This window comes from Eptesicus fuscus, chromosome 7, assembly GCF_027574615.1.
Source record: "Eptesicus fuscus isolate TK198812 chromosome 7, DD_ASM_mEF_20220401, whole genome shotgun sequence".
In the NCBI taxonomy this organism is placed as follows: domain Eukaryota; kingdom Metazoa; phylum Chordata; class Mammalia; order Chiroptera; family Vespertilionidae; genus Eptesicus; species Eptesicus fuscus.
The window spans coordinates 74,096,566-74,109,771 of record NC_072479.1 but is presented as its reverse complement, the minus strand read 5'-3'; the positions used below and the strand labels follow the sequence as shown (position 1 = coordinate 74,109,771).

Here is a 13,206-nt window from a genome sequence, read left to right as displayed (position 1 = left end):
TATTCAGCCTGGCTTACAGTGGAAAGCTTACTTCTGTAGGGGTTCTATCCATAAGGCTGTATGAGTTTATGTAGCAATATTAGAGGAACGAAAACAATAAGTGAATTGAACCATGGTGGGGCACAGAAGTCTGAAGGAAGCAATGACAAGAGATTTGAGGGTACAAATCTTTTTGTTATAAAAACAATGTAACTACATTTTGGAGAAGAGAGAGGGAGAATCTTCACATTGCCGCTATCTACACAACTCATGTCTGTATGATGTACTACCTAATTACAACCATATCTTACATATGATCATCTACCCTTTTATTTTCATGTAACCTTCTAATGTAAGCATTTTTCATGTTCTAAAAAGTATTTCAAATTGAAATTTTGGGATACTCTAGATCAAAGATCAAGATCCTCATTTTTGTGAAACCAAACAAGAGGATTGTGAAACTTCAACCAAATTATCAAAAATAAAGAGGGACGTGACTCATTTTTGTCTTACTGTTAGAGACCATAATATTCCTATTGCTCTTATCTTAATGTTGCAAAACATTGCTCTTCTCTTTTGCCAGCTGCACTCCTCAACCACTTGAAGTTAGAGATATTAACATAAATTTGTTCGGAGTACAAATCAAGGTCAGTATCTGGTAAGTACAAGGATTACATTAGATGGCTCTTCCTCCACCTCCAGACCCGGGGTTTCCCTTTAGAAGCATACTAAGAAGATACTCTGTTTATTCTTACCTTAAATACAATATGAGAAAATTATAAACTTTCATTGGTTTGCATTTCTCTACCTGGGGCCAAAGGGCATCTCTGGTTTCCTTCTGGATTGGAAAAGATTTAAGTTCGCTGAAAGACTGGATGATTTAGTAGAGTGAGAATTTACTTTACCTTATTGCTGAACCCCTGCAAATTTTCTTTGGAAAAAGCAGATCCAAAGAGACATGAAAAATTCTCGTTGTTCAAATTAGAATTAAAGGTGTAATAAAATTTGCAAAAATCAAAATCTCGAGCCTGTGTTTTTGATGGTGAGTTCTGTGTTAATGAGTCTTTAGAAACGTGGTCTTGATAGGTGACCTGGAGTATCCCAAAATTGTAATTGGAAACATTTATCAAAAACTCATTGATTCATTATAATAGATATGTTACAACATCAACATCAACATCAAAACTATAGATCAGTGGTTCTCAACCTTTCTAATGCCGCGACCCTTTAATACAGTTCCTCATGTTGTGGTGATCCCCAACCATAAAATTATTTTCGTTGCTACTTCATAACTGTAATTTTGCTACTGTTATGAATCATAATGTAAATATCTGTGTTTTCCGATGGTCTTAGGTGACCCTGCTAGCGGTTCTCAACCTGTGGGTCACGACCCACAGGTTGAGAATTGCTGCTGTAGAGCCTAAGACCATCGGAAAACACCGATATTTACATTACGATTCATAACAGTAGCAAAATTACAGTTATGAAGTAGCAACAAAAATAATTTTATGGTTGGGGGTCACCACAACATGAGGAACTGTATGTATTAAAGGGTCGTGGCATTAGAAAGGTTGAGAACCACTGCTAGATGATCATAAGTAAAGCTATGGTTATAATTATGTACATCATGTGGAAGGCAATACACCAATTTAGACAGGAGTTGTGTAGATGGTGGGAATGTGAAGGTTCTCCCTCCTTGTTTCCCAAAATGTAGTTATATTGTTTTTACAATAAAAAAGAAAACCCATTTGTGTTTGGCACAGCTAACAAATACGTCAAGTTCATTCATTAGATACGCTCCTCTGCCATGGGAGCCTGGTAATCCTTCCCATTCTAAGGACCCTCAGCTAGTCTCTACAAACCAGGCCCTGAAGTGTGTTCCTCACTCCCTGGGACAGCTAAGCCTCTGGAAACTTAAACCACATATTTCATCCTGCCTAGCTTTCTAGCTCTTTCATGCCTTTCCCATGGTACCTGCTTTCCAACATCATCAAGAGCTCCAGTTCCTCAGTCTTACTTTATTTACCCTATTTCTCTTGCCTTGACATCTCCAGGACCTTAACTCATCAATACAAATTATTTTCATATTTCTTCGTCTAAAATCCAAAGCATTGATCTCACCCTCCAGATGCATCACATTATATCTTGGGAGAACCTCTAATCTTGTTTGGTATATCAAGAGACTGAATCCCAAACAAGAGGCAACATTGACCACTGCTTCTGGCAGAGATTGGCAATTGCCTCCTCAGCATCCTTCTTCCTCAGGAATAGAATCTAATTTTCATTAGCATGACAATACACATAGCCAACGATGACATTTTCAGTCTTACAAATAGAGGTAACCAATGAGATATATGCAGTAGTCATCTGCTTAGGTGTCCCAGAAAGCTCTTTAATGGGAGGTATGCTTCTTTGGGTTTTTCTCCTTCTTCCCTCTTCATATGACAGCTGGAGCTTCAGCACAAATTTTACAACCCTAAGGAAACATTTTCAGAAAAGGGCTCTGCATGCTAAGGATAGTGGAACAGAAACCTAGAAAGAGCTTGGGGGCACTGAAAATATTGTGTAATCACAACCTAGCCCAGAACCATCTGCTTGCAGACTTTTTTTTTATATGAAAGAAAATAAACTTCAATTCTTTTTTTAAGTCACTGTTATCAGGTAATTGTTACTAATAATTTGGCAGTTCCTAATAAACACACTATTTCATTCATTCACTACCATGTATTTGCTGACTGCCTATTTTGAGTTCAGCATTATGTAATAAGTTTGGGTAAAAACAGAAAAAGTATAAAAATGGTTTTAGAGTATGACACAATCCCTATGTCTTCTATTAAAAGAAAAACAGATATATCTTGCAAGATGAACTTCATGGCAATGTATGATCTTTTTCAAATGCACTAAAAAGTATAGGCAACAAGCATGTTGGGTTATAAAAGATGGCAGAGGTGAGATGTAGGATGTAGTGATTGACAAAGAAGGTGATGAGGCCTGAGTTGAACTTGAAAAAAAAAAAGAGGGTGGGGGGAGGGTTAATAAACCATTTCTCTTCGTGCTTGGAGGAAAACTGCGGGCAGTGGATCAGAAAGAAAGATGAAACTTGTTAAGTTCAAGATACTAAGGGCCAGTGTCTGGCTGGATTCCTTCTGTCGTGAGCCCTCAGGTAAGACAGCCAGCCTCTCTGTTCTGGAGCTTCCCCCCTTCCAGAAATCCCACACGTGTATAGCAGGCCTGGAGACTGTTGGCTGAACTCGGTACAGCCTTGTCAGCGGCACAGGGGTTCCATTATTGTAATTCTATTATTGTAACATTGGCCTTTCTTCATAAGGTTGTTGTAAGAATAACAATTATGTGTCATTAATAATATTCACAGCCCTCTGTCTTCATGTCCTAACTTGTCAGCTAGTGTCTATGGGATTTGTGCCGAAGGCAATCACTCTTCATGGTGTAGTTCACTGAGTCCTCTCTGGCACGGAGGAAGCTGCCTATGGCTTCCTTTCCTCGGTGAGTGGGCCTTACTATGCATTTGTTCTTTTGTGCTGTATTGGATCATGCTGTCTCCAAAGGTCTTGTTGTAATCTTCTACCAAACAATAACATAACCAGATACTCTCATCTTCCTATGGTCACAGTTCAGAGAGCTACACTGGCTAGTCAGTTACTTACGTTACCTGTAGGCAATATTTAACCATCTGTGTACCACTTATAAAAAAAAAAAAAAAAAAAGCCCTGACCGGTTTGACTCAGTGGATAGAGCGTCAGCCTGCGGACTGAAGGGTCCCGGGTTCGATTCCAATCAAGGGCATGTACCTTGTGGGCACATCCCCAGTAGGGGTTGTGCAGGAAGCAGCTGATCAATGTTTCTCTCTCATCGATGTTTCTAACTCTATCCCTCTCCCTTCCTCTCTGTAAAAAATCAATAAAATATATATATTTTTAAAAGCTGACTAAGGTAAAAACTAACACATTTCTATTTCTCCCTTTTCTCTCCAGTACAAATCCTAATGTCTCTAAGCCTTCAGTTCACTGACCCTTTTTTTCAATTCTTTCTTTTCTCATGAGTCAGTTCCTGTCTCTTCAAGTCTTTAATATTATTAAATGCTGGGTCTCAGATTTCTTCTGCAGCCATTTAGTGTTTTGGTGCAGGGCTAATCTTTCAGTAACTCAATGCCTGAAATAAAGGCCTTAACCTGCACAAACACTCTTAGCCTGTTTTAATTTTGATGACCTGACTTCATTTTCTAAAACGGGTAGCATTTTAAAAACATATCACAGGCTGTGTGCTGGGCACATCAGATACCACACTTATATAACTTGTGGAAGAAGGTCTTTGGGAAGACTCTTGGGAAATGGGAGAGAACAATTCTTTTAAATATATTTGTATTGATTTCAGAGAGGAGGGAGAGGAAGAGAGAGCTAGAAAAAAATATCAGTGATGAGAGAGAATCAGAATAATTGATCGGCTGCTTTCTGCATGTTCCTCACTAGGGATCAAGGCTGGGCCTGTGCCCTCACCAGGAATCAAACTGTGACCTCCTGGTTCATACGTCAATGCTTAACCACTGAGCCACGCCACCAGGCAGAAAACAGATCTTTATTCACTCCTGCCCCCAGATAAGGACTGAAGCCCCTACACCTACTTTGTTTTTGCTCCCATTGAGGGCTGGTGGTGAAGATTGGGGTCCTTCTCTAATTGCAAGGCATTAAACCTGAACATTTTAATTCTGAGGAGCAATCACTTAGGTGAGAGCATTCTCTTCAGATGGTCAGATGGCCCCTATTAAAAACCAGTAAGTTTACCAGAGTCGATGTGAGGTATGAGGGGAAAATCCTATAACAACTTAGAGGCAAAATTTTTTTAGTTTGGATGATGACATGGTACAATTGAACGCCAACTCTTCCTATTCGAGATTTTACAACAAATGAAAAGTTAACTCTTCTATTGTAATTGAAGCCCAGGCCAGCTGTGAGAAGAAAATTCACCACTTTCTACCAGGAACATTAGAGGCTGTTTCCAGCAAGGCAAAAACCAGTTATTAAAGTTTTCTAGCTAAATAAAGACTTAGTGTGTCGCTGGGGTGTGTAAGCAATTAGCTCCTGCCATCACACACAGGCTACATAAAGTGGATTGTAGAAGTGTGGGCCAGGGCTTAAGTAGAGTCTTATTTAGCCACGTCTAAACACGTTTTTCTGCCTTTTAAGGCTAACATCTACCCCAAGACACCCCAAAGAGGTGCAAAGAACTTCAAACCCCTTTTCACAGAGAGTCACTGTGGGTTTGGATCTACACAGAGAGCTTCAAATCTCTATCCCTTACCGGCTGTGGGTCATGAGCAATTCACTTCAACTCCTTGATCAGCAATTTCCCATTCTTTAAACCAGTGTGAATAATACCTACTGTGCAAGGTTACTGAGATATTCAGCCATAATGTACATAAAGTATCTGGCATTTAGGAGGGTTTCAATACATGATAAATGCTGCTATAAATATAACACCTCCATGTTTCCCCCGAAGTACACACACAGGGGTGGGGGTAGAAGTGAGGGCGGGGGGAGAATGGGGCAATAATTCTATGCTGTTGAGAAAGAGGTTGTCTATAGAAACATATTTTTGTTCCTTTATCATTTTACCATTTCAGGTATAATATGTGGATTCTACATCAAGTGAGCTTCCATTCAGAGGGACATATTACTTTAACTTCTCAGAGAATGGGCAAGAAATATTCTCCAGGAGTGAGGGGGAGAGCGTGGGAGAGGGAGCGGGGAGACCGAGGGAGCAGGAGCAGGAGAGAGTGCCCGTCAGTCATATCCTCCTCAAGAGGCTGACCAGTGTGAGTCCACCTGAGCTCTATTTGCAAGAGCTTTAGCAATAGGGCCATAGAATGAAAACAAGTGGGATGTGTGAAGGGGAGTGAGCAGGTGAACCTTCTCTCCCTCACTCCTGCTCACTACCCCCAACCATATACTAGGCATACATGTCATTCTCCATATATTACCTACCTTTCCAAGGCAGAAAAACAAAGCAGGGACCTCCTTTCTTAAAATACTTCAGGGCCTGATATTTCACCATGACTCTGAGAGTCTATAGAGGGTACATGATGCATGCCCAGATCCCCCTGTAGGCTGAGCCTCTCATTCCCTCTGCTGCTGGGGGAGTCAAAGGGAGCTGCCTTACTCTCCTAGGGCAGCCTGCATCCAGTGACTACTGGCGGTGAAGGTACAAAGGCCCTGCACCCTTGCCTCAATTCAGGAAGGGGGCCATTCCAGCTCTAGAATTCTGCAAGGGAACTGCTCAGGCAACTGCATCACCATTCAAGCTTCCCTCTGTCTCCTCTGAAAGGATGCTGACTCCTCTTTTCCCTCACTCCCTAACAGGTGTTCCTCATGGCTCTCTCCAATTTGCTTCCTGCATGCAAGTCTCCATCTCTGAGCCTTTGTGCAAAAACTCAGTCTGCAAATGGCTCTGAAGATCAAGCAAAAACCAGATAAATAAATAATCAGCCCGAAACCGGTTTGGCTCAGTGGATAGAGCATCGGCCTGCGGACTCAAGGGTCCCAGGTTCAATTCCGGTCAAGGGCATGTACCTTGGTTGCGGGCACATCCCCAGTAGGGGGTCTGCAAGAGGCAGCTGATCGATGTTTCTCTCTCATCGATGTTTCTAACTCTCTATCCCTCTCTCTTCTTCTCTGTAAAAAATCAATAAAATATATATTTTTTAAAAATAATAATAATCAAATACTTAACCACTTCTGTAGAGCTGAAGTGATGCAATTGAAGATGGGACTGTCGAGAGTCCCAGGGGAATCTGAGCTTATGTTAGTGCTGCAGGATGTGAAAGAGAAACTCGGCTCCCGCTCTTGAAACAATGATTGGACACCGGCCAAGGGTTTTACAGTGTGTACTTCTGGATGACATGTGAATAGAAAGCAGAGCGGGATGATAAAATGCCAGTCATTGTCCACTTCAAACAATTCTGAGTCCACCCTGAGGCCAGCTGACAACTGGCTTGGGAAATAACGAGATGAACATGGTTATCGAATACAGGAAACAATCACAAACATGAGCATTAGTCGGGCGCTTCACAGGTTACCAAGCATTTTCAAACACAACCCTTTCGTCTTCGTGATGGAAAACCACCAGATGAGTCGGCTCCTTGTTGTTCTTACTACTGTCTCCAAAGAAGGAGATGTAGATTCGTTCAGAGAACTTCTCCAGGTCACGCACCTGAGCCAGGATGCACATGCAGCTGTCACTCCAAGCCCTGGGCACATTCCCTGTTCAAAGATGCTTATCTCAGCAGTAGCAGCACAATGCTCTCTCATAAGAAATTTCATCACAGACAATTGTGTAAGCAAGATAAAGAGTAAAGTCAGAAATATGAGCCACTGACTTCATAAAGACAGATGACCTCTCTTCCCAGGACAAGGCCACTCACTCAGGATCAAAGATTATTTTTATGGGTGTTGTGAAGGACCAAATCTGAGATTCTCTTGAGACTATCTAATTCAAGCCATTGAAGTAGAGAGCATGGAGTGTGCACCTATGACACTTTTGTGCAGACTCAGCCTTTGTTCCCTGCCAATGTAGCTCAGTGGTTGAATGTCAACCTATGAACCAGGAGGTCACAGTTCAATTCCTGGTCAGGGCACATGCCTGGGTTGAGGTCTCGATCCCTAGTGTGGGGCATACAGGAGGCAGCCAATCAATTATTCTCTCTCATCATTGATGTTTCTATCTTTCTCTCCCTCTCCCTTCCGCTCTGAAATCAATAAAGATATCTATATAATAAAAGGCTAATATGCAAATTGTTCCCTCGGGAGTTCGACTGGGAGTTTGATTGCTGTCTATGACATGCGCTGACCACCAGGGGGTGGCACGGAACATGGTGGGTGACCAGCGGTGGCAGCAGGGTGCTGAGGGAGCAAGGGAAGGAAGAGGCCGGGAGGCCGGGAGGTGGGGAACCTGATCGTCCCTGATTGCCAGCCAGGCCTAGGGACTGTACCTGTGCACAAATTTTGTGCACTGGGCCTCTAGTATATATATATTTTTTTAATTCAGCCTTTATTTCGTCTGAGACCAAAACTGCTCAGACTCTCCTTAAGAACTTTCTTGAAGTAAGAGAAACAGACTTCTTCAGAACAGGAAGGTGAAGGGATTTAGAGTAAGGGTAGGGCAACTGAATAGTGATCTCCTCAGAATTCTGAGTAGGGAAAATGAAGAATTTTATCCCCAGTAACTGCTTTCATGATTTAATCTCCTCATGCCCCACCAACCCCAGGAACATTTGCTGTTTTCACTGCCTGACTGAAGCGTAGATCAATCTGAAGCAGCAGCCATGACAGCAGTTTCAAGTAGATTTGTTTTTTTATAATCTCATAAATGTACAGGCTGCTGAAAAAAAATAAAATGAAAAGCTGAAAAAAAATCTAGAAAGGATTGTTATGCTGACCTAAATGTTGCATTTAGGTATATAAGGCCTCAACCAAAGAAAAATTATGGCTATCATATTTCATGAGGAAATGTGGGTTAAATATTCTTTGTTTAATACCCTACTTAGTTTTCTTGAAACTACAAAGCCATTTTCATGCTTTAAGCTTCATTCCTTGAGCCCACAGAGAGGATCAAACCTAAATTTGTTAATAGGATATACTCAAAGCTTAGAAGTGCATTATATGATTTGGGGGAAGCATACATTTGGTTACTGCTAGGTGGATCTCACATCAGTTCCAGTTTGATTTGTGAGAAGCTATTCCTAGGTTGTTCTACTTATTAGTTTTTCTGACATTCAGGGTGTCCATTTAAGGCCAGAGGGAAGCATAGCATTAGGAGCAAATTTTTCTTACAGCAAAGTGGTAAATCCACATGAGCTTTTAAAACAGAACTTTGAATACACTCCAGTCTGGAACACATAATTATTATATGTTCACTGAAATCAGGAAGAAGGAATATGTGACTCTACTCACAGATGTAATTACAAATTACAACCTGTATCTCATCACTGCCATCTCCTCAAAGTCTTTGCAGGATTTCTTAAAATGTGACTCCTTATTTCTGTAATTGAATGGAATTTTGAGTATAATGTGACACTCTATCATTTCCAGGCAATTAATAATGCTTGGTGATATTGGTTGGAACTTGAGGAACCATTCTAATGACATTAAAATATTTTCACAAGCATACAGAAAATAAAATGTCTCTCCCTTTCTCTCCTTTTCTATTTATTTATTTTTATTTAAAAAAACAGAATAGTAATAGTCTACAATGACTCCTGAATTGTTTTTAGTGTGACTGAATGTAGAAACTCATTATTATAAATATAGTTTGACTTTTTAAAATAAATGCAAGATAACCTATGTTTGTCAGAAAGAAGCTTATTTGCCACTTTCCTGTCCATTAATTCAGCCTCTGAGACACTGCCTCAGATTTTAACAGCCATCTTTGCACCTGGAAAAAATATATCGTTGTTTAATTTGAAATTTTAACTTATTTATAAAAATATTAAATAAACCCAAATCTAGTCATGACCCCAGGTTACCCCACTATTTCTACCTCTGTATTATTTAGAAATACTTATTTATTCTTCTTGTTTTTGGTCTCCAAGCTAGTCATTTGTCCATGACAGAATTTGTTCATCAATCTCCTGATAACTATTTTTAAAATATATTTTATTGATTTTTTACAGAGAGGAAGGGAGAGAAATAGAGAGTTAGAAACATTGATGAGAGAGAAACATCGATCAGCTGCCTCCTGCATACCCCCTACTGGGGATGTGCCCACAACCAAGGTACATGCCCTTGACTAGAATCGAACTTGGGACCCTTCAGTCCGCAGGCTTAGGCTCTATCCACCTAGCCAAACCGGCTAGGGCTTCCTCCTGATAACTTTTAAAATATCTTTCTCAAACCTTTACTCTAACCAAATGCTTATTTGTATCCTTAGAGGAAAATAAAACTTTCCCCCAAGCAATTATGCCTCTTAGGATTTAATTAGTCTCAACTTGATCTTGGCTTCTAACAGCTAGCTATTCAGATAGAGAAGTTAAGCATTCTAGACTAGTTTTTTCTGTAACCCTTCCAGTGAATGAAGGCCATTCTGGAAATCCATAAAAAGTGCTCTGGCATGGCACTACAACAGGGAAACCTTTTCCTACCGTTGCCCCATGTACACTAATCCTTATCCTTTAATATACAAATCAAACTTTATTTTCTCTATAAAGTTTTCTGTGATTCATCCCATTCCTGTTTGAGAATTAACTCATCTGCTTGCTTGAGCAAAACCAAGTATATTTGGAAATCAGTGACTAGGATCACTTTATCCTCAGAATCAAGTGGGATGGAAAACTGGTTGGACGGGATCATGAAGACATTTTAAGGTAAACAGGTAGAATAGTAGGAGTATAAATCTTGACCACCTAGTTGCACAATAGCTTTGGAGTAAAAAAATCCAGTGTGGACTCAGCTAAATGAATACAAAGTTAATTACTTTTATAGATACAAGCTATTCATGTACTCTATTTCTTCTTGAATAAGCTTTATAGTTTGTTTCTCTTTTGGAATTTGTCAATTTCATATGAGTTGTTCATAATAAACCTTTACTATCCTTAAATGTTGGTGCTGATGAAAACCAAAATTAAGTATAGACTCATTCAATGTATAAGAACTATAATTAAATTTGTTGGATCTGTAGTGTGAGTTTCCCCCTTTCATTTGAGATATTGGTCAACAGTATCAGTCTTTTCAGTCTGGATAAAGTTTTATCAATTTTATCGATCTTTTCAAAGAACCAGTTTTTAATTTCATTGACTTTCTCTATTGTTTTCCAGTTTATTCTCTTATTGACTTTTGTTCTTATCCTCATTATTTTCTTCCTTTTGCTTATTTTGAGTTAACTGTATTCTTCTTTTTCTAGTTTATTTTTTTATTGATTCAAGAGAAAGAGGAAGAGAAGAGAGAGTGAATGAGAGAGAAACATTGATTTGTTGTTCCACTTATTTATGCATTCATTGGTTGATTCTTGTATGTGTCCTGATCAAGGATTGAATTGCAACCTTAGTGTATTGGGATAAAGCTCTAACCAACTGAGCTACCAGGCCAGGGCCTCTAGTTTCTTAAGATCAGTAATTTGACACCTTTCTTCTGGTTTAATATAAGCATTTAATGTTCTGTATTTGTTTCTGAACACTTCTGTGGCTTCATCCCACGAGTGTTATGTCACATGCTCATTTTCATTCAGTTCAAAATATCTTCTAAATTTCCTATATTTCTTTTTTCACATTTAGAGTACGTATTTAGAATGTTGTTTAAATTCCAAATATTTGGGTATTTTCCAGATAATTTTGTTATTAAATGTTGATTCCATCTCTCCATCTGATCCTGAGTTTGAAGTTGTGACTGTGCTCTCACTCTCTAGGTTGTGTTGATGGGTCCCTACTAGTATACGATTCATGAAATGTGCCCTCCAGCTTCGCGTCCCACCCTCTTGCCTTTCAGTAGTTTCATGGGGCTCATTGGATGTACCTGACTCCCCATCTTCTCTGTGATGTGATAGAGGGTTCACAAACAATGGCAAATTTGATAGAAAATCAAAGAGATCTAATTTAATCAAATGAAAGGACTACCAAAATTCATTAAGGGTTTAGCAGAGATTAGATAAATAATGCACAGAGTGTGTTTCTCCAGAAATACTCAGTAAGGAATAGGGTGCTGAAAATGTATAATGGGGTTTTATTCAAACTTGAGAATTATTAGGATTGATAAAATTAAGGTATAAAGGACTTAAGATTGTTAGTAAGACCCTTCTTGACAAAACCCTGAAATGCTTTCGTAATTATCTTCCCTCCCTTTTTTAATGCGGCCTTTCCCCCCCCCCCAATTTTATTGAGAAATAATTGACATATATCATTGTATAAGTTTAAGGTGTATAGCATGATGGTTTGATTTATATATATTGTTAAATGATTACCACAATAAACTGATTTAACATCTGTCATCTCATATGGATATAATTAAAACTATTTTCCCTTGTGATGAGAACTTTAAAAAAATCTACTCTCTTAACAACTTTCCTATATATCACACAGCAGTGTTAACTATAGTCATCATATGTACATTATATCCCTAGTACTTATTTATCTTATAAATAAAAATTTATTCATTTTGACCTCCTTCCTCCAATTCCCCCTCAACCTCCCAATATTCCCACCTCTGGTAACCACACATCTGATCTCTTTAAAAATGAGTTTGGTTGTTTTGTTTGTTTGTTTGTTTTTTTACTTTAAATAATTTTTAAATTACAGTTGACATACATTATTACATTAGTTTCAGCTGTATAACCCAGTGATTAGACATTATATTACTTACAGAGTGATCATCCTGATAAATCTCCTACCCATCTGACACCATACATAGTTATTAGTATATTATTGACTGTTTTCCATATGCTATACTTTACATCCCATGACTATTTTCTAACTACCAATTTGTACTTCTTAATCCCTTCAATTCAGTCAACTCTACTGAAGTCTAAAAAAAATGTGAGAAATAAAAGTTAGATGACAGAATGTGAATTGATTAGGAGCTTTGATGTCATGTTTAGCATTTGGGGGGTTTTGTTTTGTTTTGTTTTGTTTTGTTAGTTTGTTGGTCCCATTCTAAACTCTGAACAGCTAGCATTCCATTTCAATCTCAACAGGAACTAAAGAATACTGAACAATACTGTCTCGGCTTTTTAAAGCCTTGAAATATCACTTAGAACAATGGTAATGGAAGAGAAACAACAATAAAGTTTGTTTTATTTGACAGTGATTGACAATGACATTATTGTCCACACATGTCTGTATATAAATACTGTTATACATCTTGCCGCCCTCTCCCCTCCAGCAAAATCCAGGCATGAAATTAGTTGATCAACCCATCACCATAGGTACTAAAAAAATCTGCCCAAGGGACTTCAAATATAGAACATGGGTTAAAATTGTATTGTATCTGTTGCTGTGACTGATGCTAGTATTCTGTCCTCATTAGCAAGAGCAGCCCCAGGGAGGAGGTCCAGTGTCCCCAGAGATCCCCATCCCCATGGGTCCTGCTCTCACCTTTTACCTGCCTCACTCCCCAGGCTCCCTTATGGTCCTGGGCCCAGTTTCTACTGTGTATCCACACAGGAATCCAATGATTGCACCTCTGGCCCCACTATTTGTCTCTGGGATACTCACATCTAACCTTTAGGGAT

At 39.2% G+C, this 13,206-nt stretch overlaps 1 long non-coding RNA gene across 1 annotated transcript; it reads left to right on the top strand.

The window, feature by feature from the left end:
- Window positions 1-567: 567 nt before the first annotated feature.
- Window positions 568-6,486, top strand: LOC129149668 (uncharacterized). The gene is made up of 3 exons (XR_008556524.1): window positions 568-637; window positions 5,618-5,809; window positions 6,354-6,486. It is a non-coding gene; the product is annotated as an uncharacterized LOC129149668 (long non-coding RNA).
- The last annotated feature ends 6,720 nt before the right edge of the window (window positions 6,487-13,206 follow it).